At 35.0% G+C, this 27845-nt stretch overlaps 1 protein-coding gene across 13 annotated transcripts in view; it reads left to right on the plus strand.

Moving 5' to 3' along the window:
* Positions 1-27845, plus strand: part of FRYL (FRY like transcription coactivator) — a 249723-nt gene that overhangs the window by 60441 nt on the left and 161437 nt on the right. For all 13 annotated transcript variants that reach the window (XR_011502241.1, XM_070505928.1, XM_070505931.1 and 10 more), the window contains one exon: positions 7252-7381. The gene's annotated coding sequence lies outside the window, so the exon portion shown is untranslated. The remainder of the gene's footprint in view (positions 1-7251; positions 7382-27845) is intronic.

Raw genomic sequence — 27845 nt, forward strand, 5'->3', positions numbered from 1 at the left:
CTTGTTATTTTTTTTTTTTTATAATCCTTGAATTATTGTTCTCTAAGACCTGTGGTAGAAGGTAAACCACAATTGTTTTATAGATTTTAATAATTATATCTTCTTTTAAAGATTTATTTTAAAGCAGTTTCTTCCCACTAAAGATAGTTTTAAAAATACTTAAATAGAGAGAATGGTAGAATGAATATTTACATGCCCATTCTTCAGCTTCAACATTTTTCAGCTCTTTGTTATCTCTACCCACTCCTTTCCCCCAATTCCCACTTATTTTGATGTAGTTCCTCTTTCATAAAACATCATCTGTAAATGTTTCAAGATGTATTTCTGAAAGACAAGGATTTCCATTTCTAGACATAAAGTAGAATCTTAAGAACCTTTTTGAGAGAGGTACTGAAGTAATTAACACTCAAATTGTATTTGGGATGTTAGAGTGACATAAAGGAAAAATGAGATCCTTTAAATGGAATAAATGGAAAAAGAGAAATACCTGATAAGCAGTTGTAACAAAAAAACAATAGAAAGGTTACAATGGAAAAGCCAATTAATAGCCTTTAAGTATCCATGGAGAAAAGAGAGAAATCGGCATTTTAAAACACGTGGTATGTGCCTACATTCCGTATAGGTCAGTAGGGGAGTAAAGCCAAGTGTATTTCAGACCATTTGAGATAGACATTCTGCTTCTAGACTCTTTCTTGAGGGAAAAATCAAAGATGTGTACAAAGACTGCCAATCAAGGTATTTACTGTAATATTAATTATAGCAGTGAAAAATTGGACCTAATAATAGTGGAATGATTAAATACACATAATGTATTCATAAAATATTGAGATATTTTGTAACCGCTAGAAATGATACAATATGATACTAACTTTATAAAATGTGTAATACGTATTAAAAGACCTGAAGGAAATTAACCCAGATATTAACATGCGCTAATAGTGGCTATCTCTGGGTATTAGAATTATGAGTGAGTTTGATTTCTTCAGTACTAATTTTTGGAAGTGTTGTGTATTTGTCAGCATATGTAATATGTTAAACAACAATGAGCATTTATTGAGTACTTACCATGTCAAGCACTATTGAAGCACTTTTTATCTTTTACACTTAATTCTCACAATAGCCCCAGTGGTTTTATTATCCTTGTTTTATAGATGAGAAAATGGAGGCACAGAGAGATTAAGTACCTAGACACTTTGGTTCTATCCTTCTAAGTTTATTCTTTGCTTCTAAATGTGGTTTTATCTCCAACAATTGTGAAGATACTATAAATAGTTTTGGTTTTTTACTTCTTGCCTAGAAATATATAGTGAATATGGTGACATATTAGTAAAAAATACATTTTTTCATTGATAGATAACTTTTCATCTTGGGGATAAACCATGATCTCTTCAACTGGTTCCTTGTTTTTGTTCTGTCTCCCCTGCATGATTCTGCTCATAGGAATAATGGTACAATGAACATCTTTGTGAATAAATCTGCATGAGCATTTCTGACTATCGTCCTAGAAAAAGCTCTTAGTAATGGAATTATTGAGTCAAGAACGCAAACATTTTAAAGGCTTTACACAGGCTGTGAGATTGCAGGTCACAAGTGATCATTCCTTCTTACGTTTAGAGAAGTTGTTTTGCGGCTATAAATTTGGGAGAAATAGGTCATCTAAACATCAATGGGAATTGGTGCTTTCTTAGTTGCCCTTATAAAAGTCAGGCTTCTCTAAGCCTGCCGGAGACAGTAAACGCAGAGAAAGAGAGGAGAGACCAACTTTAGAGATCAAATCGTGGGCACTTACTTGCTCTATGACCTTCAGCAATTACTTCCTCATTTTTCTGATTAACTTAAAATTTAGATTAGCCCAGAAACTTTTTATTGTGAATAGTTTTATAAAAACATTCAAAATATACGTATCAGATTTGCATGGGGACCTCAGGGTCATAATTAGGTAGAAAAATTTCCATTGTAAATTTTTAAAATTATAGCTATAAAAGGTATAACACATTGATTAGAGATTATAATGACCCTAGAAAGTGTTTTAGATGTTGCATTTTTTAATTAAAAAGACAGTTCTCTCTAGGGGGTTGCTTACTCTCTTTTTGTGACAAGCAAAAACAGAAAAATTTTTGGTTAATTAATTGTTGGTTTGTATTAAATGATTAAAGTTTTATTGTGGTTTCTCTTGAGCATATCTTCTTCCAGAGACTCTTGAAGTGACTTCTACAAAGAATTTAACCGAGAATTTGGGCAGGGGAGGGGGATTTTAATTTAAGGGGATCCAGAGAATAATGAATGAATGAAAGAAAATTTCCCTATGAAGCTGCCAAAGAGGTTAGGATTAAGTTTTCTGGAAAGACCAAGATTGATAAAGGAATCTGACAGCCTAGAAATTTGTGAGAGGTTCAAATGGAATAAATAGAAAACATTCCATTGAAATTTGAAAGCCATGAGTATTTTAATGGAAAAAAAAGTACTATTCTTTTTATTATGAATAGTAAAATTAGGAAGCTATCTATGATAAATGATAGAAAATAAATATAAGGAGGGTTTTTATCAGAGGTTCTTAATCCATAATTAATGATTGGATTAGAAAGTTTGATAACCTTGTGAAATTAGGTCTATGTGCATTTTGGAAGGAGAGGCCTCCAAGCGCTTTTTTCAGATTCTTATAGGAATGACTCCAAAAAAGGCTCAAGTTCCTGCTGGAATGTAAGCTCCATGAAGCTAGGGCTTTTTGTCTATTTTATTCACTCCCCTGTCCCTGGTTCCTGGCACGTAGTTCTGATCAATAAGTATTTGTTGAATATAGAATTTCTGTGAATTATATGTGTCATAGTTATAGTCCTGGGTTTTTAGAATTTAGGGATGGGAGTACCTTCCAGACTTAGTGAGGTTGATGTGTTATGGTCTGTTCCTACATTTGTTCAAAAATTTTCTCTTGGTGTTGAAGTCTAGTTAAGTAGGTAGAGCATTTGTATGATAATTTTGTGGTTGAATTCCTTCCTTCCTTCCTTTTTTCTGTGCCAACGTGGAAATGTAGTAGGAAAATTACTTTAAACAATACATATCCCTTCATCAGTATCTCAGAAAATGTTGTATTCTGATGCTGTTTTCATTTGATTCAATGAATGAAACCTTTATAAAAAACTTCCCCTTAAGTTTGTGAATGGAAAATTTTCATAATTGTTTTCATTAGATCAAGTAGTATGGCAATAACTGATAATCTGGCTAAAAATGTAAAATCAACAAAATTTAACTGCAGAGAACATTGCTTTATCAGCAAGAGATTTAGATTTTTGCAGTGAAGCCCACTTATTCTAGCTCATTACCATTATACAGCATTTTTAGCAGGTGATAGATATAGAGTAGTCTGTGATTACATTAGCCAGCGTAATGAGTTTCTGTACTTTTTAAAATTGACATTTAGGAGAAGGTTAAAAAGAATGACAGGGAAGTTAAGATGCAATTCCATTTAAAAAATTTTTTGAAGTATATCATTTCTAAAATAAGAGAAAAAGTGAATTTCTAAAAATTCGAGTGTGATGGAACCAGTTTTACTCTTATGAATCATCAATTTTCTTGGTTAATTAAAGGGGTGATTGTAAATTCTTTATTCTTACCAGTCAGACATAAAAGATATTTGAATAATTGTTTGCTGCCTGCACTTGATTATTTGTGAGTAGATTTTTTATGTTTTATATAATCTTTGGCAGATTAAAAAAGTACTACATTTTATTTTCCATAATTGTTTTGCTATTGTGAATAGGACCTATGATTATTCTAAATTTATTTGAAAACCATTGCATCCTTACTCTAAAAGCCTGTCAGAACTTTTCCATCATTTAGTCTTTTGCATCATTTGAAGAAGCCTTGCAAGATTCTTAGAATAATTTTAATGGAAGGCAGGAATTTGCTCTCATAGATTCCGTATCTTGCAATGTGGTTTCTTTCTTTACTTGACATACAGTGAGTTTCTAGGTCACCACATGGTTCAGTTCAAGTATAAGTATAAAGTACCTTTTGAAGTCAGCTTTAGAGTTTTGAGTTGGGATCTTTGAAGTAATTTAGCCTAATCTTTTTACGCAGTGGGATATAACCCTTTCTATAGCATTTCTGAGAACCTTTGCCTAAAAACTCAGTGACCAGGGACTTCATATCTTTATGATGCAGACTTTTCATTAATTGTGCAATAATTAAGTTATTCTTCTTTATGTTGAATTCATCTACCTTGTGCTAGGCACCAAACTTCCTTGTTCTCCTTTTCAAATTATGAAGTATACAGACAAGTATTGAGAATATTATAATGAACATCACTGAGATTCATTTACTCTTAATTTGTGCTCTATTTGCTTGAGATTATTATTTTCTGTATCAGTGTATATGAGAGACATATATATCAAGTGTCTTATTACAATTAAGATACATTAAATTTGTGGCATTTCTGTTCTTTGTTATTCTAGTAGCTCTGTTTAGAAAGGAAATGAGGTTAATGTGCTATCTGAACACCATTCAACTTTCTCTTTTACTTTCTGGCCTGAGTGAAGCAATGTTCTCCCTGGAGGACCTCATTTGACCCGAGATCCTCCCAAGCGCCAGAGCTGGGCAACTGTTCTCTTTATTGCACATGGAAGCTACTAGATCATTACTTTTGCTGCAGCCTTGCCCCTTCAAAGCTTTTGCTATTTGACTATTTACAGTCTTCTCTTTAGTGTTGTCAAAAACCAACTGACCTCCTCAAGTCACTCTTGCTTATGACTTTTTTCTTTTAAAATAAGAAACAACAGCATCGATCATGTGTACACCATGACCACAGTTACCTAACCTCTCTGACCTTGACCATCTCAAAAATAGTTTTGTAAAAGTAGTAATAAAAATTACTTTTCTTGTAGATAAAATATTCTCCAAATTAATCAAGTGAAATGAAAATAAAAATGAGTCCCATGTTAAGTAATAGATATATGGAGACAAGATGAAAAAGAAATTGACGTGAAAAAAAAACCCAAACCAAGACAAAAACAAGAAAAACCCATCCCTGCTAAAAATGGTTATAACTTATAAAGAAAGCCAGAGGAGTATAAACCAAATATTTTCCAGGGTAACCAAAGACATATGTTTATTTTATCAGAAGTGAAAGTTGAAAATAAGAAGGTTGTGTATCTATTAAAGAGATCCTGAAAATTCTAGATGAACACTGGAAAGTCTTAAAATGATACAGTGCTCTGATGGTGTGGTTACAAGAAGAGAAAACATATAAAAAGCATGGCATTAGCCCTTGCTATGCCTGAACAGAAAGTTATTCAAAAGTGAAGCAAAACGAAAGACCTAGACATGGTGGTACAACTCAATCCTATTTGAAATTGTTGCAGTATTCCTAAAACTGCCTTGTATTACAGTAGTAATTGGTTTTGTGATTTGTCCTAGAAGATAGTGAAAAATAGTTTAAATTTCATTAAATATAGACCAATGCATGATTGTACTACCCAACATCTACAGAAATGATATGCTGTTTGTCACATAAGCTTTGTTTGCTTGGAAGGAGAAATGATTCCATGAACCTAAGATAAAAAAAAGTGTCAAGAATTATGGCAGAATTGTAGATGTCATGTTGTTAGTAGATTCAGAAATATTTGGTTGGCACTCAAAAATTCTGGGAAGTCTGGATGACATTGATTATGAACAAGTGCATATAAATTAGTATTTTATTCATATTTACCAATTTTTTGGCTTCAAAGATTTGGTTTTAATCATGATTTAGTTGATTATGCCTGTAAGTAAATGGAATATTATATTTTTCTAACTTGGCTAAAGGAATTTCAAATTAAGAAGTTTAAGTACAAAATTAATACTTTAGAGAGTAGTTAGTCCTTTCTCTTGGGTTGAGGATTAAATTCATTTAACAACAACAGCAAAAAATAGTAAGAAACCAGTTATGATCTAAAATGAGGTTAATTTGAATTTAAATACCAGATTTAAAATGTGGTCTATTTAACTGTTGAAAAATGCCAAGATGTTTAATGGTAATAAAAACATGGAATGTGTACCATTATATGTGAGTCCTTATATATGGTAAAAGGATAACTCCCTGTGGTCGTTAGTTTCATTCTTAGTAACCATCAAATTATTACAGATATGATACAGTTCACAATCCATGACTCCCTCAGAGTTATTATAATTGGACTTTGAAAAATATGTATCCCAAACATTGTCTGTAATGGGATAAATATTGGGCCTAGCGGATATGTGAACTACTTTGCAAGTCTGTTTATTTTAGTGAATAAAATAAAAATGTATCAAATGTATTATTAAATTATTGATATATTAAGGTATTGATGTATTAGTTCAATCATTGGCTAGTAAAAACATTATTTGTCACTACAAAGAGAAGGAAGAAATGAGGAAAGCTATAAATTAAAAGGAATTTAAGAGACATGGTCGGGCTGGCCCCTTGGCCGAGTGGTTAAGTTCATGCACTCTGCTTCGGCGGCCCAGGGTTTCGCCAGTTCAGATCCTGGGCATGGACATGGCACCACTCATCAAGCCGTGCTGAGGCAGCGTCCCATGTAGCAGAACCAGAAGGGCTACAACTACAATATGCAACAATGTGCTGGGGGCCTTTGGGGAGAAGAAGAAGAAAAAAATAAATAAATAAACAAAAAATAAAAGATTGGCAACAGGTAAAGATTGGCTCAGGTGCCAATCTTTAAAAAAAAAAAAAAAGAGACATGGTAACAATTGCTTGTATGAATTTTGTTTAGATCTGAGTTGGGAACAAACTGTTTACAAAAACACTTATGAGACACTTGTGGAAATTTGAGCACTGATTGGTAGTTGATGTTATAAAGAAATTATTTATTGTACATTTTATAATATCGATTTATGTTTAAAAAGCAAATCTTTCTCTTAGAGACATATGGAATTATCTATAGATGAAGTGGTATGATGTCTGGAATTTGCTTCAGAATAATCCAGAGTGGTGGGATAGGGGTTGAGGGGGTGGGTGGAGATAATAAGTGAAACATGATTTTCCATGAGTTAATAATGGTGGGTTCATTTTACTATTCTCAGTAATTTTGCATTACTTTGAAATTTTTCATAATAAAAATTAGAAAAAATGTAATGCAACATCGGGAGAAGATAATTGCATCACTAGTGATGTTACTATATAATATATTAAGAAGTAAGGATAGATATGAGTGACATACAGATGTACTTGTTATTAACATATCTAATGTGTAAATGTTGCCTTTTGTTTTTCTTCAGAGCCGAAGCCATTTATTTGAATCTTGGATGATTAACACCTAAATGCTTAATTCTCAAAACTGCTCGAGTCCCACAGTCAGGATTAGATGATCCAAGTTACCACCAAGAAATTACTGTCCTGAGTTCTACGGTAAGATCATAATAAATATTCTAAAGGCTAGATAGTGACTATGAGGTCTAAAAAGATTTTTAAAAGCCGTATTTGAGCACCTAGCTCCTATTACAATTTTTTAATCTTGTAACTATTATACCAGGAGTTCAAAGTTGTGATAAGTCAACCAGAGATCTTAGAAAAACCAACATGCAAACAAGGCTTTGTGGCATTTCCTCCTCGTAGATTCAGCTAGTAATGGATACAGTTTTGTCTCTGGAATGCCATGCTTTTCCCCTGGCTGTATGTCTGAGGGTGGGTCCTCCCGAAGCTGATGCTTAAAAGGAGTTTGGCTTCCAGAATGTTTGTTCGAGATCACCACCCATGAAGAGAGGGGGTTAGGAAGCAGGTTGAGCAGAGGGCACTGAACTGGAACACAGGCTCAACAAAGCCTTGGCCAGCTCTGCAGGGAGTATTGTAGTTGTGAGAGTTTCTTTTCCTTCGTAAACAGTAAGCTGCTTGGGAATAGAGACATATCTTCGGTGCCTTGGCGTTTTGCACATGGCATTATAGAAGCTGCTCAGCAGATATTCGTTGAATGAAAGAGATGTGAGAAGAATCCTGTGGTCTCTTCTGTTACACCTAATCCTTGCCCTTCCTCTCCCCAGTTGAAAGTGCAGGTTAGAAGGTGGGCTTCACAGTGACACAGGTGGTTGCCCTGCATATCATGAACAAATGTGAAGGTAACTTGCCCTCTATAATCGGCATGTGTTACATATACTATTTCCGGGTTCCATACGTAAGGAAGACCTGCAGAGGACCTGAGGGAAACCACAAACATAAGTTGTAACAAACATGATATCATATCTGTAAAGAGGTAAAAAAACAACCTGGAAGACACAGTAATAACTTCTATATTAAGGCATACAGACAGTGGTTCTAACCGGTTTTTTCTGTATATGGGCAATAGGCTGATCAGATATGAATTTTTATCCTTTTATGCTCAAGGGTTAAGAGAGAATCTACTTCCTAGAAGCTTTTTTTTAAAAGTCAACATTTTTTTTTAGAAGGTACAGTCCTGCTTCAGGGCAACAAATTTAAGTGTTTAACTTTCTTGTTTTTCCTTCCTTTTTGCTGTAAGATTCCCTGAGATAGGTTTTGCATTAATAAATCCTCTAAATTTTCTCTGAACCTTAATATTAATGCTTTATGTGTAGATGACCTTCAGTTAATCTTTTAAAGGAATAAGCTCAGGAATAATTGGCTTCATAATTTCTGTGGTAGAAGAATAAGGATTAAAAACTCAGCAGTTCAGAACCAGAAATTACTTGTTTTCACATTACAACAATTTTTCCTACCTATATAGACAATTTTATACTTCATCTTTCAAATATGTAAGTGATTTTCTTCATGTTGAGTATTGGAACAATGAGGTTGTATTTGTGTTTCCCTAAGTGAATCAAATTTTTTTTTTATTATTAAAATGTATATCCTTCAAAGTTATCAATTTGATTACTTAGGGAGTTCACGCTTTATCTGTTCCCTTTGCTTTTTCATTTCCTTGTTGCTCACTCAGTACCCCCACCAGAGGGCAGGCAAAGGAAAGGAGAAAAGAGATTAATTTCAGTTCTCAAAGTCTTATGTAGGCACCTTTCCCTGGCGTATTTTGTCATGTTTCTGGGTTACATTAAAGCAGTAGGATCCACTACTTTTGCTGTTTTAAAATAGTTAGTAGAATGTTCAGTTATTTGGAAATAAATTATGTAAGGTTGATTACTGGGTTTATTGAATTAAATATTCATACTTTAAATTCTTCAACTTTATATTCTTAGGTCCATTTATTTTAAATTATCAATTATGTTTTTGGTAATTCATGCCAAGGTTTCTATCACTACTGTTAATAATTACAATTGATTGTAATGAGGAGGTTTTTTGTGTTTAAAAAGTGTATTGGAATATTCATAATTCAATATAAAGTTTTACATTGTTCCTTTTCATGTCCCATAAAACTTGAGGTCCCTGAGGTGCATTAGGGAATTTTCAGAATGGTAAGAATTATCTTTTGAATACAAGTTACTGTTTCACACTTTAGCCGTAAGTTTATTTGAAAGGCACACACACCTCACTCCAAAGTAAATTTGTCTTAACATTATCACAGTGTAGGTTTTCAAAGTCTAAATATTAAACTAGGTGAATGCTAAACATTTTATAGTCTCGATACTGCTGTTAACACACCCATCGTAGGTGTACACGTCCATGTATATAAAGTACAGTTTCATGGTCTGTAGCTGTTGGGTCTGTTATCAGTGTGAACAGCAAAGGTCTTGGAAATCAGCTTCAAAACAGCTGGCAGCTGACCTCCTGGTGTTTAGCACCACCTAAATTCACATGACGTTTCTTTGCTCTCTGACGCAAATAGTGTACCTCACCTTCTCATCAAGGAAGTTGGTACAAGCTCCTTTCTGTGTGCTTGTGGGTCTAGTAATGTAGGATAACTTTAAAATGGATTTTTTAAAGAAAGTCGTTCCTCCCATTCTTTCGGGAGATGTGGTTTTGGATACTAGAGAGAGTTTTCAGGAAAGTTCCCCAAGATTACTTAAGATGAGACGCCTTAGCTTGCCTTCATCAGAGAAGACTGTAGATGGAGAAGACAGAATCAGTATCTGTCGTAGTAATTACAATAATCAACGTCGTCGACTGGGTAAAGTAAAAATGTATTATTTTCAATCCTTTAAAAAAGCATTTTAGAAAAGTAAAATTATTTTTGTAAGTATGAATTCTAGTGAGCATAAATCTTTATTTTGAAACTCAGGTTTAAATATTAAAATATGTTTACTACAATAAATACGTAGTCTAAATATTTTTAGTATCAGAATTTTTGCTTTGAGTTTAGATGGAGAAATACTGATATTATGCATCAAGATAAAACCATTAATAAAGTTAGCAGTTTGGTGAACTTTGGAGAACATTTTGATAATGAAGTGTTATACTTGTTGGAAAATGTTGTTGTTATAACCTGTAGGATATGTAAATAAAAAAAATTGAATTTTACTTATTAGTTAAATTTTGCTTCAAAATTATGTCCCATTCTTTTGTCCTAAAGAAAATGAATATTTGGAATGAAATATAAAAAAAGTCACATCTTTGAATATAATGATTATTTTGCATCACAGTACTTTTGTTTCGTATAATTCTGCAAAGTTAAGTTTAATGACTTTTAAAGTTTGAGAGGGTGATATTCATTACGTGTTAGGATAAAAATCAGTTTTGCATATAGTAACTAGCCAATATTGAAAGGAAAATTCTTTAGGAAGAAGATGGAAAGTGCTTTAAGTTTTGAAATTTTTGACTAAAACACTTTAAAATGTTAAAATGTTCCAGATAATTATGAATTTTTTTCTTTTAGGGAATAAATTACTCTTACAAAATTAATGTTATATTTAGTTGAAAGAAGAGAGTTTCTGTAAATCCTCTGCAAGTTCAATATATATATATTATAGAGATCTTTTTAAAGATTGACACCTGAGCTAACATCTGTTGCCAGTCATCTTCTTTTTCCTTCTGCTGCTCCCCTACCCCCCCCACCAGTACATAGTTGTGTGTTCTAGTTGTGAGTGCCTCTGGTTGTGCTAGCTGGGACGCAGACTCAGCATGGCCTGGTGAGCGGTGCCATGTCCGAGTCCAGGATCCAAACCAGCGAAACCCTGGGCCGCTGGAGTGGAGCCCGTGAACCTAACCACTCGCCACGGGCCAGCCACTCAATATATATTCTTATAGCTGTTTTCTATGCATATTTTAATATGCACATAGACATTTTTATTTATAGAATTTAAAAATGAGATTTACTACCCCAACTGTTCGGAGACTTGCTTTTTTGTTTAATACATCGTAAACATCTTTCAGTCTCATTTAAAATGCACTCCATTGTGTGGATATAATAATTTATTCAATCAGTCCCTTATTGAAGCACATTTAGAATGACTTTAATTTTTAGTTATCAAAAATAATTATGTAATAAATATCCATTTATATATCGCTTTATGCCTTTAATTGCTTTTTAGTATAAATTTCTGTGTGCATTTAAAGTTTTGATAGACAGTGCCAAGTTACCTTTAAAAATATTTCAATTTAAGCTCCCCAGGGCAGGATAGGAGTGTCCCTAGTTCTTTCTAGTCTCCCTAACATAGTTTCTTGTCAGTTTAGAAAATAGAATCATAGCTATGAGAAGCCATACTTTCTGTTTTAAAAATATGAATTATGTAAAAGAAAGGAGAAGGAGTTTCTAAGCTTTATAGAGAAATATATATTGATATTTACACTATACCAGTATTAGAAGTCATTTTTTTATACTCTTCACTCATTTGGGGAGTTGAAAGGGAGGTGAGGCCATTGATAAGTTAGTGCCGTTTAGTTTCAATTAAAATCTGTAAATCATTGAGCACTTAGTTTTGGTTCTATAGTGTATGCAGGCATAAGTGAAAAATATAGATATATTAATATGTGCAGTTAAGTTATTAAAAATTTACTTTTCCTTTAACTTTCAGTCTTGAATCATTTAGTTGTTTTCTTTCTGTACCTCAGCCTATGTGGTTGGACTTGGTATTTAAATGCAATATGCTATGCCCATCAGTTTAAAATGGCTCCTTTTTTTGAAGGCTGTCTTACACATTTTTGAAAATAGCGTACATGTTATAAAGTGTACCAATTAGATTTTGTAATTTAAGTTTCAAATAAGCACTCAATTTAATAATTAAAAATTTCCATAGTTCATGTGTTTTTACCAATCACAGTCAAAGCAAAGCACAGTCATGGAGTACTGAAGAATCTGTTGTCTGAAATTCCAGAGGCTACAGGTCCTTTGTGGAATAACTCTTGCTTAATATTTTCTTCAAAAGTAGAATTCCACTTTAGGGAATGACTATTAAAATTAATTTCGAGGTCTTCTTTGGCAATTTCTGTTGAAGATTTGGTTTTAAAGTGTCGGGTTGTTAAATTTAAATTTACTAATCAAAGTCCTTTTCTCGAATCTCAAGATTTGATACTAAATTTATATTGTATTATAAGAATCGAACCCACATGGTTTGCACTAGCCTATACATAGGTTACTCGCAACTCAGCGTGAATGGATTTTACTTCCTGTTTACTGGTGGTTCTGGGTGTTAGAGATAATGCAGTAGTTTAGCCAGATGTTCCGCAAGTATGACTGAGTACAGTTCTTCTAAGGGGCGTTAGGGTTTTGTTCATTTAATGAAAGGAGAAACCAAGAGTATGAAGAGATTTCATATCAGTAATGCAAAGAAGGAACTATTCATTTTGAGGGAAACTGATCTGTAATCTCGTAGCTTTGTACTTAAATCAGTGGGTTCCAACCTCCTTCATTATTAATTCAAAATTTAAAAAGTTATTTCTAAGGAATGTTAGACAAGATTGCAATATGGATTGACAATTGTACTTTTGTGAGAGGATCAATTGAGAATAAGATAGTTTGCAGTATATAGAAATTTACCTGCTACTTTTAGCTCCAGAAGTATTTACAGATGCTTATGATTTCTTTAACAGGAATATGCATAGAATTTTGAGGTATTGCAGGGGTTGATATTTTGAAGAGCATTTTTCTTGGCTTTTGATAAATTTTTTCATTTTTTCACTTTCTCTAAATATTAATTTATTTCATATTTTAAAATTTTTATGGAAATTCTCAAATAACCCACCGTGAATTTACCAGAAATCGTCTATTTCTCTATAAAATATATTAACAAATGCCTGTAGTACGCTGCTCACTGTTCAAACCCCTGCCATCATTTCTGCTCCCAGCAGGTTGAGTTGTGGGCTTACCAAGAGTTAGTTGTGTTTTAAACCAAACCTGTTTTTGCCGATTATGCTTGTAATTGTGATCATGTAATTTAATTAGGTATTACATAGTTTAGTGAAGTATGAGACTGAAAAGAGTTGTTTCGGTGTAAGTGAAGTTGAATGCTTTGGTCAGACTCCCTAAATTTGCTTTTGAATTACATGTGGGCCAGAGAAGTGTACAAGATTGGAAGGATTTGCCCTCACATACCTTCAACTTCCCACTCCACTTTGAAGAAATTGAAACTGGAAATTGCAGATGACGTACATGGGTTGAATTTTAGGCAACAAAGACACTGGTGTAGTCAGCAACTTCACCTTAAGAGACAACGATTGGCACTATATCAGAAGGCTAGGGAATAAAGCAGGTTTTATATTTTAAGCTAAAGTAAAATCTTTAGTGGACCTGTTGTTCTTTTATTCCTCTGATTCCTAGTTTAATGGAGCTATTTGACTAAATGATTAGCTAACAGTTGTAATTTACAGTCAAAGGACTCTATTGTATATTGATGTGAAATGTTGCAGTTTTCTTAAAGAAGTAAATCATTTATTTTCCCCCCACTTCCTTAATAAAAAAAAGAAATCAAAGTGTTCATGTATTCATGTAATGTAATCTTCTTCATAAGATGCTTAAATATCCATGTATTTTTTTGTGTAGAGTCCTAATCATGTCATCAAAGACTACTCACTGATAGATATTATTTATGACAATTCTACTCATTTATCTTCAGGCATAAAAGTTGGTGGGGAGAAAATGCCCTTCACTGATTTAGAATATACTACATGGTTGTCTGACCATTGAAGAACAATGAATGTTAGGCATAGTCATGAGTCAGATCCGAAGAATCAGGCAGTGTTTTTCCACAGGCTTCTCTTGTGACAGCTGCAAAGTCCTTGTATCTCCAGGATTGGGTTATTTTTATTCTGATGGAATCAACCTTAATTTTGTTGTTGTTGTTCATTCTGTTTGTAGTCAAGAATAAATGAGTGTAAATATAGTATAAGATTGATTTTTTTATAATTCACTAAGAACAGAGATAATGATATATACTAGGTATATGTCAGCATTAAAGATGAAAGAAACTTTTGAGCACGTTCTGTATTCTGCGTACTGTTTTCTTGTTTTGTTTTACCATTAACTTAAATGGTCTCATTTATCTGCCTATTTAGTGCTTTCCAGTCCCCTTTCCTCCTGAAATAGAATGTAAGTTGAGCATGGGGTTTGCTCTGCCTACTGATGTGTTCCAGGGCTTGGAACATAATAGTTGTTCAATAAATGTTGGTTGAATGAGCAGATGTTATCTAAGTCCTCTTGAAAACCTGGTGAGATAGGTTGTTATACAAAGTTTTAAAAAATTATCGGAGGTTTTTCAGCTACTAAGTGGTATAGCCATGCCATTGTTTTAAAGTCAGGCATTTGCTCTTTCTGCTCCACTTCATCGCAATGTTTGATGTTTTTGAATCTTTACATATAATTTTTTTTTCCTGAGGAAGATTTGCTCTGAGCTAATATCCGTGCCAGTCTTCCTCTATTTTGTATGTGAGCCACCGCCGCAGCATGGCCACCAGCGAGTAGTGTAGGTCCATGCCCTGGGATCGGATTCAGGCTACCAAAGCCGAGCATGCTGAGCTTAACCACTAGGCCATGGGGCTGGCCCTAAAACATTTTTTTAAAGACTAGTGTATCAATCAAGTTTATTAGTTCCATTAAAGAACGTCGCTGTTTTTGGTGCTCTCATTTTAATTAGGAGCTAAACTTCAATAGGAAAAGATTTTAATTTCAGTGTATATTAAGCATTACTCTTTGAGGCCCTGTGTTTTGCTTTAATGAACAGATGATAATTTTTTATAACACTGGTTAGATAAGCTGATTAAGTGAATAGCTGTTTCACATGACTTTTACAAAAATAATTAAGAGACACACATTGAGATAACCATTTCCATTTCATTACAAAGTGTTAATGACTCCACAGGATATAAACATTTGAATAGTATACTGGTTTACCTCTCTTGAGGTATTCAGCACAGCTTACTATCGGGGACAAACCAAAATGTGGCACTTGTTATAAAATTCCGAGTGCCTTTTGGTTGAATTTTAAAGGCTGCTATCTATATTTGACTAGTAAAGAAGGGGGAAAGCTAACTGTTACTAACTGGATTTCCTTAATAAGTGATCTTTTCAGCTTTGTTTTTGCAGAACCATTGCTCTCAATGGTTAAATTTTGTATCTCCAGAATAGCTCCTTTTTGTTTGATATGCCCTATATTGGGTAGGGGAACAGCCTGGCAGGCCAGTTTCTTTTTAGAAGGGAGTGAGATGAGTAATGAGTCATTTAAGTCTTCCTCAGAGACTGGACTATTCACAGGGAATTTAGAGAAGGTCCTGGGAGAAAATTAAGATGAGATTTTCTTCTGACACTTCACATGCTTGTAGCGATCACAGACCAAAGGAGATGCAGAAGCGTTTGGAATTGAAATGTGATAAAAAGGTTGCTGGGCAGGGCAATGTCATGGAAGAACTTGGGGTCCAAATAATATCTGCTATGGAATTTCTGGTCTGGTCCAAATGATGTCTTGCGCTTACTGTGTAAGTGTGTGAAGGAGTTCAGGAACTCTTCTTGCTTATACAAATGAGATTTGGAAGCATTGGGCTTTCATGGTGTGTTCGCTTACTTAAGAAGACCTTTGGAGTACTTTTCAGGCTGTAATCATGGGAGGATATAGGAGAGGCCTTATTGGGTTTTTATATTCATGCCTTCTCTGAATCTATGGGAATCTCATGATTGAGGAGAGATACGGGGAAGACCTACAACGTGATGAGAGAGAGGCAGTAAAGTACTGAGAAAGGAGTGGAATGGGGCTTTGGTCCAGACTGAGCTGAGCTCTTCCAGTGACTAGCTATGTGTCCTTGAACAGGCTACTTAATCTCTCTGAGGCCAGTTAACCTCACCTATCAACTTGATACCGTTTTTGTAGCATTGTTTTCAAGATTATAAAAAATAGCAGCAAAGTTGGCACATAGTTCAAAACATGGTGGCTTTTATTATTTATAAAAGCTTTTGGATTTCTGACTTGGAGGTAGATAAATTTAACTAGAATTTATCCTTAGAGCATTCCATCATAGAAAATATTCCAGGAATTTGGATCCAGGTCTTTTATTGTGCGTAATTCCAAAAAGAGTTAGCATGTGATTTATAGCTACGTGACAGTTCATGGGAGCTTGAGTTGCAACACCTTTTCCTGTGCTTCCTTCTCTGTCCACAGTGGGTGCTCTTCCAAATAATTCCTGCCAAACTATTGTGTGGTTCAGATACAAAGGCATCTAGAAGTTAGCACAACGGTATTGCTTCAGTAGTTTCTCTTGGCTGTTTTTGAAATTAGCCTAACACTTCTTAAGAAGGATCATTTTAGACTGTCTTCTCAAGTTATATAGATGTATATTTTTTAAAATTGGAACAGTTAAGTATGTCTAGAGTTAGGATCAGGGTCTTCTTTGGCTTTTAGAAAAGACTTGCAAAAAACAATGGAAGTAAATGCACTTGTCTCCCTTTTTAAGGGGCCTGGAATAGCTTCCTCTCTGTCCCGCTTACTCTGCTGTTTCCTAATCACAGAACTGATATTTATCCAGTAGGTACTGGCAGGGTGATCCTGGTTGTTAAAATATTTATTATTCCTCGTATCAGTTGACATTTAGCTACTGCTCCATCTCCTCTCCGAAATGTTCCTGCTGCTTCAGTCCTCCTGCCCCAACCCCAGGACCCTCTGGGACCACCCCAGGTTTCATCAACTAAAGGATAAGTCCTAGGCACATGTCCTGCCCTGGAACCCACCTTCGCTCTGAGGCTGGGCTTGCTTGAATTGTTCAGTTACCTTCCTGGTGGCTCACTATGTCAATGATCACCCCTGCTTATTCCTCACTTAAGAAGCAAAAGGAAGGAGGTATTGTGTCTAAGGTAAAATAGTTGAAACAAAAGGGGATAAGAAAAGTATATAACTGAATAAATATTAGGCAAAACATACTGAAATAATAAAGGTGTGAAAAGATGAATAGGATGATAAAAAAATAATATCTATATTGGAAGATACTAAAGTGAATAATGGAGATGAGGTTAAAAAAAACCACAGTAAAATAGGTTAAGATGACTAAAACTAAATGTAAGATTAAAATGTAACTAAAGGAATATACTAGAAAAGTTAAACAAAAATAAAACGTGCTATAAAAAGAATTCAGGAAGCAACGTACAGTCCAAGGGTCAACTCCACCTGTGTACAAGTAGTAGCCTTTGGGTTGAGGCAACGATAGGTAGTTACAAGCTTCCAATCCTGGTGAATTCCTGCAACTGGAACTCTGCAGGGGGAGCAGAAGTCTCTGTGTGACGCTCTTTGGGGTTGAATAATTTCCCCCACTCCCAACCTTAGTTAATTATTCTGTGTGTCAGGACTCTAACTCATTGTCCACTAGCTTCTATTTTTGATATAAAGGGATTGTTTCTTCTACTGGATAATGAGTTTACGAGATAGTGAGTTCTTTGAGAACTGAGTTGTTCTTCTTTATGTGGGTAGCCCCAGAACTTAGCCCAATGGCAGGCACTTACTGAGCAGTTGGTAAATGTTTGTTGAATGTTAGAGTCCTCAGTCCTTTCATTCTTGTCCTGTATGTGCCAGAGCAAGTTTTGTTGCTGAGAGCTGCTGTCAGTTGCCATATTTAGCCCACTGACTTTTCCTTCAAAACCATCTACTACAGTAGGCGGTGGGCAGTGGTTTGGAGGCAAAATCACCTTTCCATTAGTTTCAAAATGAAAAAAGAAAAAAAACCCCTCATATTGAGCAAATAATGATCTAGAACAGAGGTTAACAAACTTTTTCTGTAAAGGGCCGGGTAGTAAATGTTTTTGGCTTTGCCGGCCACAAGTTTCTGTCACAATTAGTCAGCTCTGATTTCGTAGAGCAAAAGTTGCCTAGATGGTACATGAATGAATGTCTGTGGCCACGTCCAGCACAACTCTATGTAAAAAACAAGTGATGAACCAGATTTGGCCTCTGGGCCAAAGGGTTCCAACCCCAACCTAGAATATGGAAAAGAATTTTGCTGACATCAGAGAGCTTCATGCGGGTATCTTACCTGGGAAGCAGAGAATGGAAGCTTCGAAGATGGGATCCAATATTATACTTATTTATATTTTCTATAACTCTTAGAATAGTGTTTTATCTGTAGTAGATGTTCAATAAATATTTATTGCTTTTATTTGGGATCTAACGATATTACTTATTCTCCCTGGGCTTGAGATGTCTCATCTAAAATTGAAGGGATGATGTTATCTTCACAGACTCTCCAGTTAAGAAAAAATATGTGATTCTGTGACTGTTTGTGGAAGGCCAGATGGTTTATTCTTTAAAGATAACAATTGTTGGCTTATCACATTTCCTGTTTGTCTTCAGTACAGTATCCTGATGTGGAGTTCTGAAATGGTTGCTTTCCTCCATCGTTATGTTTTATGGACATCTCCACAATGGAACTCATTGTCCACTAGGCCATACCTTTACCCGTCCCTGTCACCCTATCCTGCCACACAAGTGGATAGAATACACACTGCCTTACTTTAATCGTAAAATTTATTAAGCCTAGTCGGTTTTTTTTGTTTGTTTAGAAGAATAAATTAGCTGTAGAAGTAACCTAGACAATCTCAAGTAATTCTTTGTAGAAAGCTGGCAATCAAGATGAGGGTCAATCTGTCTTTTAAGTATTATATTTTTCTAACTTCTGTATCAGCAAAGGGAACATGCCATCATTGATTTATTCATTTAAACTGTTAAAGATGAACAATCCAAATAGTTTTAAATATTACAGATGTAAATTATAGTCACCCTACCTAAATTCTAAATTCTTCTTTCACTTAGACTTTTGATAGATTTTTCTGTTTCTAAAGAGTGAATTGTTTAAGGTTATGTAAGCTGTCTGATAATTTCTTATACTCTTCTCAAGATGAAATGTAAGTTGGTATATATTTCTAGTCTACAAGATAAAGACACTCTAAAGAACTCTGAAAAGTTCTTTGTAAGGAATACAGAAAATTTCTCTTTACTATTTCTTAGGCTTCTGAATTTTCCCAGTCTCTCTTTTTAAATAAGTATAGGTATAGATGTATGCGAAAAATGACATAAACAAGATAGTGATATTTTTATATTAGTATAATTTGAAAGTAGCTCTTCTTAAAGTTTAATGTGCATAAGAATGACCTAGAGGTTTTATTGCTAGGTTTAGGGTGGGCCTTTAAGGAATGTTAAGATTATGCAGGTAGCTCCTTCCAGTTTACTTTTAATATAGTACATTATGATTAAGCTTCACCAGGCATAAACATTTTCCTGTGTTTTGGGCTTGCCCATTGAATTCTACTGAACACTCTCTTCGTCTTTTCTTCCTGACACTACTGGTACCCTACTTCCTAAGTGTGATTTTGGTCTTTACAGTTGGTTACCTCTGCAGCTTATTGATGCTTTCTTTCCTTTCCTGACTTAGGGTCTTCCTTTTATACTTTATTACAGCCTTGCTGACTTACCCTTTTGTTTTAAAACTAAGAGTCATATCAGAGGTGGCTCTACAATAAAAACCTCTAGTTGGTTGAAAATTTATTATGCTACTGACAATGTTGGAAAAATCCAGAAAGGCAGGTGTTGGCAGGAAATAGTGAGCCTTTACTTTGTGATGGGTGCTTCAGGGATAAGTTAACCAAAGGTCTCCATGGACCCTGGACAGTTGATGGTTTACATCTCTGTTCTGGCCTGTTGTTAATAGTGCTCAAAAAAGTCCTGCTGTGGACAATACATTGTATATTCAACCTCTTCATGCTTCATAGAATTTTACCTATTCTTTCCCATTAGGATTGACCAATGGTAATGCATATACCCTTTCCTTCTCAGTTCCGTCTGTCTGTGTGTATTGACAATGAAAGTATCCTAGTATTAGCAATTCCAGTTTCTTTTGGGGTGGTGAATATGCTTTGTGTGTGTTGTAAAAATACAAATCCAAAAACTAGTCCCCTTTTGAATAACGGTACCTTCAAAAATTATTTCAAGCAATTAAAAATAATTTCTGATGTCTCGAGTTCTTAGGATCTCAAGAATCAATTTTAAATATATTCAGAAACAGCAGATTTTCTTTTCTCATTCAAGAAATAATAATATCTTAGCACTGCGCCAAATTACAGCAAATTGGTTTGGTTTGTGAGGGCAAAGAAGAAAGTATGATTACAGGGTCTGGATTGCTTCATTTTAAGCAGAGGAAAAAATTTTTTTTGTTTTATGTGTGAAATATATAAAAAGAACTTAAACCAATAGCTAAGAACAAGTTGGGCTATTAATAAATATCCTGTGTCAGGAAGGTAACAGTAATTGTACCTTGTGGCATACCCAAGTAATGTAATTGCTGCATAGGTAACCACTCCCAAAATTAGAGAGCTTGGTTAAAATGCTTCTCTACTGGTTTTATGTTGCTAATTTGTGAATATATTGATGCATTGGTCTAATCTGCGACATTTTTATAAAACTTACCTTTATTAGAAACCCTTTTATAGCTATGACCATTAATTCAGAAACTTGATTTATACTTCTAAAATCAGTAGTTAATTTGGACGTGACCTGAAATCTTTCCATCCAGAAGTCTGGATGGAATTCTAGTCTGTGTGTTTCAGGAGCAGATTCTCCTCATTGCTCGCTTGCTTATTTCATTTGCTCTATTTGAATTATTGTCTCTTTTTTGTTTGTTTTATTTTCCTTCAGGTCAGCTGAATCCATTAATTTGTGGTTATTGTTGGTTAGCAAGTGCTTAAAAAAATAAATTTAATTTTTCCCCCCAATAAAGGGAGAAGACAGCTGGAGAGCTCGTGGGACTCGTTGTCCATCTCCTTCTCTTCTGTCTCTTTGTCCTCCTCTTATCTCTAGTCCTGACTCTCGTTTTTACTTTAGATTTATGTAGCCAAAACTCTTCTTCGTGTTACCTACACCTGGCTATTCCATATTTAATAATTCTGTCCACCCAGTCACCTAAGCCTAGGGGTCACTTTTGAGTATTTCAGCTTTACTTTTTTCTATCCATTTAGTTGCCAAATACATCAAGAGGTATCTATTAGGAAAAATTGAGATCTGTCTTCTTATTCCCATCCTTATTGCCTTTTACCAAATTATTCTAAGTATACTATTTATTTTTTTCTTGATTATCACTCACCTCAGCAATTTAAATAGCCCATTAACTTCCGTTGTGTTCTCCTCAAGTCCATTCTCCAGCTAACCAATCAAGTGGTCTGTCTGACCTTGTTCCTGATCAAACTTTTCTACAGCATCCAGTTATCAACTTCAATGTTTCTTGGAGCCTTGTGGATATTTCAGGGGTTCTTTGAGAATCTCCTGAGCCAAGTGGGTAGGACTCTGGTGCTCTAACCCTGGTCAGCCAGAGTTACTTTGATTTTAATCTATTTTCCTTTTGGGGATTAAACATATTCATTCTTCAGCCGTCGTCCTCTGCCCTTCCTCCTCCCCTCAATGGCACAGTGGTTAAGTTCTGCATGCTCTGCTTTGATGGCCTGGGTTTGTGGGTTCAGATCCTGGGCATGGACCTACACCACTAGTCAGCCACACTTTGATGGCAACCCACATATAAAGAAGAAGAAGATTGGGACAGATGTTAGCTCAGGGCTAATTGTTCTCAAGCAAAAGAAAAGAGGAGGATTGGCAGCAGATGTTAGCTCAGGGGTAATCCTCCTCAGGAAAAAAAAAAAAGATTGATTCTTCAAAAGAAGATCCACTGCTGAACAGATTTCAATTTGATAGTGTTCCCTCAGGGTGGCCATCCCTGATCACCCTTTGTCCGTAGGGCCTCATCTGGTTTTTCTCTTTCACTATACCCCCTTTATTACCTTCACAGCATTTAATCACAATTTGTAATTTTATATTTGCATGTATATATATGGGGACACCCGCCCCCCACAAGCACACTTTTTATCTCCACCTTTGGATCCTAACCTTTCCAAGGGCAAAAAGATCTGTTTTATTCACTAAATTGTCCTTTAGCACCTGGCATGATGCTCCACATGGTGTTTAGACCATTTATATTTAATGTAATTAGTGACATGGTTGGGTTTAAATCTGTCTTGCTTATATTTCCTATTTGTCGTATCTGTTGTGTTTTCTTTTTTCCTCTCTTTCCTTGCTTTCTCTTGAATTAATTGTATATTTTCTAGTATTCTAATTTATTCTTTTATTGGCTTATTATCTCTCTCTTTTTTAAACTAGTTGCTTTAGGGTTTACAAAATGAATTTCGACTTATCACTGTCTACTTTCAAATAATAGCATATGATTTCATTTATAATCTAAGAACCTGAAACGTTATACTTATCTTTCTCCCCTTCATCGTTTGTGCTATTGTAGTCAAATGTTTTATTTCTACATGTGTTATAAACCTGACAGTACATTGTTAACCACTTTGCTTTAAGCAATCAATTAACTTAAAATTTAAAATGAGAAATAAAAGGTCCTCTTCTCACCTGCAAATCTGTCAGTTCTGGCACTCTTCATTGTTTGTGTGGATTCAAGTTTTCATCTTGTATAATTTTCTTTCTGCCGAAGAACTTTCTTTAACATTTTTTGTATGCAGATCTATTGGTGACAAATTCTTTCAGCTTTTATGTGTCTTGGAAAATTTTTTGCTCATATCTTTGCAACATATTTTCACTGTATATAGAATTATAGGTCATCAGTTTTGTGTTTAAGCTTTTCAGTGCCGTCATTCCAACTTCTGTGTTGTATAGTTTCAGATTAAACATCTGTGTTTATTTTTTATCTTTGCTCCTCTGTATGTAATGAATCATTTTCTTTGACTACCTTTAAGATTTTCTCTTTGTTATTGGTTTGCAGTAGTTTGATTATGATGTGCCTTGGTATGTGTGTTATTCTTGATTGAGGTTGAATGAGAGTTTTGGATTTGTGGGTTCATAGTCCATCAATTTTAGAAAATTTTTGATCATTATTCTTCAAATAGTGTTTTATGTTCACTCCTCTGAGATTCCAGTTACACATGTTAGGTCATTTGATGTTGTTCCAAAGGTCACTGAGACTTTGTGCATTTTTTCCCCTTGTTTTGTCATCTGTGCTTCACTTTGGAGAGTTACTATTTCCATTTCTCCAAGTTTACTGACCTTTTCTTCTGCAGAATCTAATCTTCTCTTGTTCCCACCCAGTGACTTAGATATTGTATATTTTATCCCTCAAAGTTCTGTTTGAGTCTATTTTTATATTCTATTTTTGTACCTTCTATTTTCTTCTCATTTTGTTAATTTTTTCCTTTAAGTCCTTGAGCGTATTTATAATAGTTTTTTTAAGAGCCCATAGCTAATTCCATCATCTCCATCATTTCTAGTTCTGCTCTATTGACTGATTTTATAGGCCACATTTTTCTGCTTCTTGACATATCTAGTAATTTTTAATTGGATGCCACTGTATATGTGACACAGTTGTTGAGAGCTGAATTTTGTTACATTCTTTTGAAGAGTGTTGTTCTTTGTTTGGGGAAGGCAGTTACTTGTAGATAGCTTAATCATTTGAGGCTTGTTTTGGATCCTTTGAAGCTATGTTAAGGAGGATTTAAAGTAGCTTTTAGTTCCACTAATAAGGCGTGACCTTTGTGGAGTATCTACAGAATGCACTGGGTATTCATTGTAATAGTTTCCCAAATTTTCCTTGTTTGTGATGACCTTGATAGTGTTCAGAAGTATTGGTTGGGTATTTTGTAGATTGTTCAGTTTGAGTTTATGTGATTTTTTTTCATGGTTAGACTGGGGTTATGGGTTTTGGGGAGGAAAAACACAGAGGTAAAGTGCCATTTTCATCATATCATATCAAGAACATATACTCTTGATTTATTACTGATAATGTTAACCTTGATCTCCTGGCTGAAGTAGTGTTTGTCAGATTTTTCCACAGTAAGATTAATCTTTCCGCCCTGCTTTCTATACAGTACCTTTTGGAAGGGAGTCGCAAGTGTAGCCCACACTTTGAAGTGTTGAGAAGTATTGCTCCTCACTCTTGAGGGTGAAGTATCTACGTAAATTATTTGGAATTCATCTGAACGTGTGTCAGAGGTCCCCAAGACCATCATCGCATTTAATGATCTGTTAGAATGACTCACAGGACACTGCATATAGTTATACTCATAGCTATGATTCATTACAGCTGAAGGATGCTAAGCATAATCAGCAAAGTGTAAAAGGCATGTGGGGCGAAATCCAGGGGAAACCTGCTGCAAGCTTTCAGTGTCTTTCAGTAGCATCATGGAGGGGGTTCCCTTGCAATTGATTCCCCTGCAGGGAGCTGCAAACCACAGATAAAATCTTACCAACCAGGGAAGCTTGTTAGACATTCAACGCCCGGGATTTTTATTGGGACTGATCACATAGGTACCCCCTGCCTGGCACATACTGAAATTTTAGACTCCCCGAAGGAAAGCAGATGTTCAGCAGAAAAAATATTCTTTGTAGCAATAGTTTAGGCATAGTAAGCCACTCTTAGTAATTCTAGGGGTGGTGGGACCCTCTTAAAATCTAAGTTCTTAGGTGCTAGCCAAGGGCCCATCTTGTAAGCAGGCCTTTCAAAGGATACCAGTCAGGCCTACTAGGTTAACTCTTTTCTGTACAATGTGAGATTTGTCTCTTCTCCCTTATTTATTTATTTAATCATGTATTTATATCAGTATAGACTCATGGATATTTATTATATACTCTGGGTTATATTCCAAAACTACGTTGTTTATTTTGTTGCTCAAGTTGTTAGCTTTGGCCATTGGCAGCTCCTTCAGTTGGCTCCTGTATCTCTTTGACATCCCGACATTATTTGTTTTTTGAGCCCTTTCCTGCTTTCTGGCACCACCAGATACTCTAGATTTATCTTATGGGTTCTGTGCTCTAGATCTAGAATCAGCCATTTCTCCAAGCAGCTCTGCTTCCTTTTTGTAATGAAGTTTTAAAATGTTAAAACAATTCACTGTAGAAAATTTGGGAAATATGGGAAGAAGTAAGTAAAGTAATTGCAGTAAGAAGTAAATGTTAACTATTGATATGATTATAGATAGTTACTGTGTTAATATCTGTTACATTATTTAATAAGGTTTCAAAGCAAAATACAAAGTGATTTTTACAACTATTATTATTTTTTTTGTATTTCATGCGTGGTGTTAATTACCTAACAGACTTGACAGCATCTTTACTTCCATACCTAAAACCTTTCTATCTCTTTTCTAAACTCCGGAAAAGATAGGCCTTTTTGAAGAGGCTGAAATCTGTGGGACTACAGAAGGTTCTAAGAGTGATAGGATATTTGACATTTTCTATCAAAAAACTTGCCCGGTGTCTATTCTTTTCCATCTTATGATTGTTTTAGATACCAGTTTAATAATTTCTGCGTTATTTAAAAAGGTGTTAATATGAGGAATAATCCATATATTTGCATTCTTCCTAAGAATTTTAATAATTGAAGACTTTTATTTCCTTTTGGGTAGGTGGAACATTAAATTCCAGTGAATTGTGTTGTATATTTTCAGTTGAATCCAAACTTTATTATATATTAGGAACATTTTGTTTGGATCCTATATCTAAATGGCAATATTTTTGTAAGATTTACTGAGAATTTTTCCTGGTACACATTCTTTTGGTGTATTAGAATGTACCTCTATCTCCCTTCTACTTAGAAATGTAAAGCAAGTAATAATTCCATGAATCCTTAAAATGTCAGAGGAAAGGGCATAGAATTAAATGGAAACTGATGAAAAGAAAGAGGGAAACCTACTTTCTAACTCCGTGAGGGCGAGAGAACTACCACAGTCATCTTTTGTGCCCAGTGCTGTATGGTAGCTGGCCCATGCCAGGAGGACCTCAGCAAAGGCTGACAATAGTGAAATTGTGAATTTCTTAAAAATATTCTAAATCTTATCATTTTAAAAGCATTCTTCAATATATTACATTAATCTAAAAGATGGAGAGGAATATAGTTGAAGGAAATTATCCAGAATAGATGTTTCTGCTTTGCCAAGGATATGCCATTGAGAAATGATTTCTGCGGCTATCTTTTTAAGGTGATGAGACCAAAAAATATATATGTGTGACACAACTTGGAGAATTCTGAATTTATAGAAAGAATAAAATAGAAGACTGACATTTAGACTGGTCTTTTGGCAAGCTTGCAGGGAACTCCACGCTATGTGTTTGTTTCTGTGATTAATTGAAAGGTTAAGGATAGAGAACTCACTTGAAGAATGGTAGGAGTATTATTTGTGTAATTTAAAAATATGTTTAGTAATTGAGGGATTGAGAAAAGATTCAGAATACAAGGGAGCTTTGCCTCGATCTTCTAAAAGGATTGTTGGGTGCCTATGTCTCCTGGTTACTCACTTTAGCGATTTGGGTGATAAAAGTTTAGGAAAGGTTAGAAAGGAAATACCTAATTCCATTAACCTTTGTGAAAGCTGTGATTAATAGTTGGAATAGTAACACTGCTTATTTTATTCTTTTTTTTTTTTTTAAGATTTTATTTTTTCCTTTTTCTCCCCAAAGCCCCCCGGTAGATAGTTGTGTATTCTTCGTTGTGGGTTCCTCTAGTTGTGGCATGTGGGACGCTGCCTCAGCGTGGTCTGACGAGCAGTGCCATGTCCGCGCCCAGGATTCGAACCGACGAAACACTGGGCCGCCTGCAGCGGAGCGCGCAAACTTAACCACTCGGCCACGGGGCCAGCCCCTGCTTATTTTATTCTTTATATTGCGGAATAAAGTTCAGAGCCCAGGCCCTGCACACATGGGCCTATTGAATTATTTTCCATAAAAATGGAAAATGCTATGTTTGCTCACCCTCTGTCTACACGAAAGACCTGGTGTAAAATTCCAAAATCAGCCCTGAAATTAATTCTATGCATCTACGTCCCAAAGAAATTGTTGATTTGCTTTGGCTGTATATACATAGTAACAGACTGGTTCGATAGAATAGAAACTTTAGGTTCTGATTTATTCTTTTAGGTCTATGTAGAGAAAACAAACAGAAGAAAACCTTTTGTTTTTTTTTAAGATTGTGAGAAAGTCACCTATTATTTAACCCCCACACCCACACCCAAAAAGGTTATCCTACTCTGACGTTCTGTATGACAGGTAGTTTTGCTTGTTGTCGTTTATGAAGGTTTGCTAGGAATGAAGCTTGGTTACTTTGGTGGGACATTGTAGCCAAATAGTATTAAGTAACTTTTAAGATTTGTGTGAGACTAAAAGACTTAGCTCAATAGGGGTAGAAAAAATGTGGCAGAATATCTGGGCGTATGCCTCCGAACTTGTCTGCTTGCTGACATGATTCAGTTCTGAGTCTTGGCATTTAACGGTGTAGTTTGGGTCTCGATCAGCTTATTCCCTGAATCTGCTGACAGCTGTTTGATGAAAAGAGGATTGTATTGTCAAATCACTTTGAGATATACTTTAATTAAAAAGAAAAATCAAACCACTTTGTGTACAACTCAGAGCCTTTTGCTTGTTGACATACATTGGTAATGTACAAGAATGGCATGTAATAGGTAGTATTTTGGGACTGTGGAATGCCCTTTGTTCATGCGACACCTTGAGGCATTTGTGTTCCA

This window comes from Equus asinus, chromosome 3 (genome assembly GCF_041296235.1).
Source record: "Equus asinus isolate D_3611 breed Donkey chromosome 3, EquAss-T2T_v2, whole genome shotgun sequence".
NCBI classification, from domain to species: Eukaryota; Metazoa; Chordata; class Mammalia; order Perissodactyla; family Equidae; genus Equus; species Equus asinus.